Below are 5,690 nucleotides of genomic sequence, written 5' to 3' on the forward strand. Positions count from 1 at the left end.
GACATTTCATCCGCAATCCAATAGATCGCTCGAACGTTCGCATATTATCTATCGAATATTGAAACAAAATTATTAGTAATAAAATAGATGCAGGGTCGTCAATCGGGAAAAATTAAAATTTGCTTAACATGGAAATTATAGAAATTCTTTTTAATATAGTTAAATAAATAGTAAATGTAAACGTTCTCTTATAATAAGCTAGCATAAGATGATTTATAACGAAGCCTAAGAAAATAATTTCTAGTGCTTCTCTTAAGGGGAGGTGTTACGTCTTAACGACGACTTAATTCGAAAAGTACGCATTCTCATCTCAAATCTACTATTGTCATTACATGAGAATAAAAAAATAATGGAAGAAAAATAAATGAGAACACGTCGATCACTGATCTGTAGCTAGCAGCGATATGCGAAATAAGGATTTCGAATGAGACGTACATCTTCTAAAAATAAAAGAAATATTTAGAAGCTAGTAATTTGTATTTCCAATAGAAACGTATTACCTGTTCGCTAGATATGTTTTTTGTATGTAGAGTATGCGAGAATGCGTGTAACGTGTGACTAGCACGTAAGAATAAGCGGATATATAAATATATATAAAGAAAAGCATCAGAATAAAGAGATCATTTTTAGTATTGTTGTATTATGTAGTATGTATTGTATTAGTTAGTAGTAGTAACTCAGTCTTCCACGAATCCATCAAAAGAAATAATCGAATTTGCTCATTGATTAGTTCTATTTTTTGCATTAAACTTACAAGGGGACCTTACACTGGGACCCAGACCCACCCACAGATCTAACGAGCTTTGGTATATTAGTAGTATACTTTTAGGGTGGTTATCGTGGTAAGGGTTTTTTCAAATGCCAGTCGTTTTTGAGAAAAAGTTGTAGTTGACTTTGTTGTAATGTTTATATTTAATTTCGACGGTGTATCAAGTGGACCGATAGCGTCATTAATAGCGTTCTTCGCTTCTCGCGCTGTTAGTCAGTGTTCGATGCTTCGTGGGGAAAGTTTTTTTTATTAAGTTTTTGTCTTTCTGTTTTCTAATTTTTTTCATAGTTATTAATTTTTATATATATACAGGAAAGAGGAATTATTTATTACAAAAAAAGTAGAAATAATAATTTTTTAAATCTTGCGCAAATAATAAAGGAAAATTGATTACTTGAATTACAGTTAACATTTTATTTTTTAACAGATATATAAAATAGATAAATCTTCAATACACTACCAAATAACATTCGTATATATTCTAAGCATTAACAATTTCATGTGATATAATAATAAGTTCATGCTTATAAACCAAATGAAAGAGAAATTTTTTAAACGTTCATGCAGGTTTGTTTTCCAACGGATCTTTTAAAAAATCGTTGTTCATGTACAAGGCATTTTTTATTATTTGCGCGAAATGGAAAAAATTTATTGTTTTGATGAGCTTTATCGAGAACTATCACTCTGGAACCTGCGTTTAATAAATAATTATAATGTACAACAAATGTTTAAAACTCATAGATATAAAAAATTATACATGAATTGTTAATGATTAGAATATATACGAATGTTATTTTTAGTATATTGAAGATTTGTCTATTTTTATATACCTGTTAAAAAATAAAATGTGTAACTGTAAATTCAAGTAATCATTTTCCTTTATATATTTTGCGCAAGATTTCAAAAAAATTTATTATTTTCTAATTTTTTTGTAATAATAATTTCCTCTTTCCTGTATATATAAAAATTAATAATGAAAAAAAATTAGAAAACAGAAAGAAAAAAAATTAATAAAAAAAACTTTCCCACGAAGGATCGAACACTGACTAACAGCGCGAGAAGCGAGAACGCTATTACTGACGCTATCGCGTCACTTGATACACAGTCGAAATTCAAATAATTTAAACATAGATACAACAAAAGTCAAAACTAAAACCTGTTTTTCTCAAAAACGACTGCGCATTTTGAAAAAACCCTTTACCACGATAACACCTAAAAGTATACTACTAAATACCAAAGCTCGTTAAGATCTGTGGGGGTCCCAGTGTAAGGTCCCCTTGTTAGTCTACTATTTTCGCATTAATACTAAGTTTCGAACATTCGCTACTAATTGTAAGTTTTCTACATTTGTTACTGTTTTTGACATTTGATCTGATTCGACATATATTTTATAAGTTCAACATTTTTTGTACTAATGTTAGATATTCCTCAGGTATTGACGGGAGGAATAAGATTTACAAAAATTATTACTATTTTCTTTTACCAATTTTGAGCGAAAATTTCAGTCAAGAACGAAAATTTTTTTCAAATAGACGCCATTTTGTCAAAAATCAAAATTTTTTTATTTCTTCATGTGAAAACCATTATTCATCTATCGCTAAAGAAATTTTTGCTAGATTTTTTTATTTTACCTAATCCAAATAAAAAATATCGTGCTCACCGCCGGACACCTTTTTCTGGAGGACCTCCAGAAGATCGTCTACAGGAGCAGTACAACATATATTTTTGAAATCGGACAACGGGGTCTTAAAATTTAATAAATTTGCTATAAGTACATGTTTTTTTTATATAAATGTTAAATAAAAGGTCTTTCCAAAAAAAATTCTTAAAAAAACATGTTTTTTGCGCTCGCAACTGGATATAACCTTTTCAGCGTATACAAGCTCCAGGATTAAAATTCGCTAATAAGTATTTAGGACCGTATGTCGTAGTAAAATTTGCGTGATTCAAGACATATTGTTCAGAAAGCGGGAAAGGTGGAAGTGGTCCAGCTCAGACTTCAAACAGCGACGGGAATTTAAGAAACCGTGGTCGAATGAAGAAGCGTTTTCTAGCGATTGAAGAGTGTGACATTGGAGGACGAAGTAAAGCAGAATAGAAAAGTGTAGGAATGTAAGAATAAAAGTTAGAAAGTAAGAAAGAACATGCTTGTAGCGTACGTGATCTTAACACGTCGATCATGAAATCTGTTGCTACCCGCTATGGTGCGAAGTAGGGATTTCAAACGAAAAGGTAGTTAAAGGTGAAATACGCCAGAACAAAAGACAACAAATAGATATTTCTAGAATAAGACAAAGATGCTTTTAAATCTACAGAGATATTTATAGAATAAGTAAGATGTTTTTCTATATGTAAAGCTACAAAAAATGTTGTCCCCTGTTGTTATGGGAAGGAATGAGAGAGTATGTGTGCATGTGTGTGCGCGTGTGTTAGCGTAGTAAAAATAAGTAATGTAAGACAAAAGCGACTATATATATATATATATATATAGATATATATATAGGAGAGAGCGTGTATGTGTGGTGTAGCGATAAGCAGTTTACAAATAAAATAATGTTAATTCAAAAAGCAAAGCAAGTTCATACCGTGTCAGAATCTGTACTATTGTAATATATCTGACCGCATATAAAAATATGACAAACAAAGAGTGAGGCCAGTTTTTGGTCAAGCTGTGAAGCCTTGACCAAGAAATGACCTAAAGAATTTTAAGGATAAAAGAAATTCAGGAATGAACAGGAAGCAATGTTTCGTGTTTCAGTGTGTAATATATAAATAAAGAACAGAAGAATTTAAAGACGTAGATAATCGCTATTAGAAGTGCGTATAGATATTTTTAGAATAACTAAAAACGATTTTCTTGGAAGTAAAACTACAAGCAATGTGTTGTTTCTTTTAACACGTTGGATAGTGTGAGTATGAGTGTATGAAAAAGTATGTGTGCGTATTTATGGCGTACGTGACGACGAAGCAGAGTAGGGATTTAGAAAAAAAAGGTAAAGTTAAGGAGAAAGACACCGAAAAGAAATGACAATAGACGATAAATGATGAACGATAAACGATGAGAAGGCAAGAAGGTAGTTAAAGCAGGAAATTGTTTAGAAGTCTATAACAATGTTAATTGCATACATTTCATTTCAGGTTTCTTCGACTCACATAATCGGTGATTTATGGAAATAAAAATAAATTTGTTTTGTTTGTTACGTTACCGATTTAACGAAGTCTCGTATATTCTCCTAACAAATGATTAGCGAAAAAAATTAATGTTACATTCCGAGAGCGTATAAACAGTTAGTAATTATAGCCATTACATCGGTATCTCTGTATCGCGTACCTTATCAAGCTGTACAGCATTTTGTTATTTCAAAAATCGCATTTAATTTGTAAGGAAAATAGTTTTTTAAAAATGAATTATATTTTCAATTTTTTTAATGATAATTTATAATAAGAATTGATATATAGAATTAGATCCTAATTCTAAAATAGTAGCAAAATTACGGGCATAGAATTAAGAAAATAAAAGTCAAAGTGAATTGTTTAATTGATTATTTACTGAGCACTAAATAATACTAGACGAAAATGAACTTATTGAAAATAGTAACATTTTTTAATTGAATGATGTTATTAAACATAAAGTAGCATCCAAAAATATAAGCGGGTCCAGAAATAACAGAGCACCGTACGTAATGTGTTAAGAATTAAGTAAGATTATTACCATTTTCTGTAGTAGCTCGTGGAATTAGGCTCAATGGCACACCTTCGATCAACATAATAAAATAACATTAGTCACGAGAAAAAATAACTAATTTACTAAAATATTCTGTTAAATATAATTATCTTGTAATCCATTCTTTCACGTTAACGATCAATTTTAATGAAAAACTCATAATTTTACGTAAAGCAGATACACATTTATTAACGAGAAACACAAACACAAGATTCAACAGGGCAAACGAAAGTGACTTGGTTTGCTTCCTGATCTTCTTTATAAACCTATTCCTGCCCCCACTTCCCTGACAAGTTACTTCCTTTCCACAACGAACAGTTTTCAGAATATACGAACTTTGTTCCTCATTGGATAGTCATACGAAATACTGACGCCCACGAGGCTCATTGACTTAGGAAATTAACATATCTTGCGCGGAAAGCGACTAAAGTTGTTCTGAAAACACCCGCTTTTGCGTTGTGTGTGTTTGATTTTGGTGTGGTTGAGTGTGACGGGCGGCATGATGTATGTTGCCCGATAATGTATTCTTCTCAACATTGCTTAAATTGCATTGGTGTTCTATAGAATATCTAAGTAAGCATTATGTACAATGCTTAGGAAAAGCCAATTCTCCTGTTTTCTACGTCGCCTAAAAACGCCTGGAATTGCTCATAATTGCGGCATTTCCCACTTGGACTATAACATATATATTACTATAGATTTATTTAAAGATATAATTTGATAGGGGAAAAAATCGTAATTGTCTATAACTGTCCAAATCAATAATTAATAATCGTCGTGTTTTTTTTTTTTTAACGTCTTATTTCTTAACAAAATCATCTCTTACAACGTCGTACTATGCTCTTCGTTATTCGTCATACTTCTTAGCAGAATCTTTCAGTTTCTATCTACTGTAGGCAGAAAAAAGTACTCAGAGCGCAAAGGGTTGAGTTAAATGAAGTTTGTCAATTTATTAATTAAATCAATTAGATATATTTTTTACCTTCATCGTTGGAACATTCCAATTCTTCCTCATTGCTTTCATTTTCTAATCCATCATCTTGTTTTCTGTGTGTATAAATGTTTTTTCTTTAATTCTAATATGCCATTTAAAATAGAGGAATACCAAATGCTTAAGTTTTCCCACTGCCTTTTTCAGCAGCTCCAAGAATATTTCTTCTTCCAAATATCGCTGGTGGCAATGTTAAAGATTGTATT

General features: G+C 30.9%; 1 long non-coding RNA gene across 1 annotated transcript; it reads right to left on the reverse strand.

Annotated features, from left to right (window-relative positions):
* Positions 1-5,343: 5,343 nt before the first annotated feature.
* On the reverse strand, positions 5,344-5,690 carry LOC122523792. The gene is made up of 2 exons (XR_006305378.1): positions 5,476-5,690; positions 5,344-5,383 (listed from the first exon to the last, which is right to left on the reverse strand). It is a non-coding gene; the product is annotated as an uncharacterized LOC122523792 (long non-coding RNA).

Source organism: Polistes fuscatus, unplaced genomic scaffold (assembly GCF_010416935.1).
Source record: "Polistes fuscatus isolate 324 unplaced genomic scaffold, CU_Pfus_HIC Scaffold65, whole genome shotgun sequence".
Classification (NCBI taxonomy): Eukaryota; Metazoa; Arthropoda; class Insecta; order Hymenoptera; family Vespidae; genus Polistes; species Polistes fuscatus.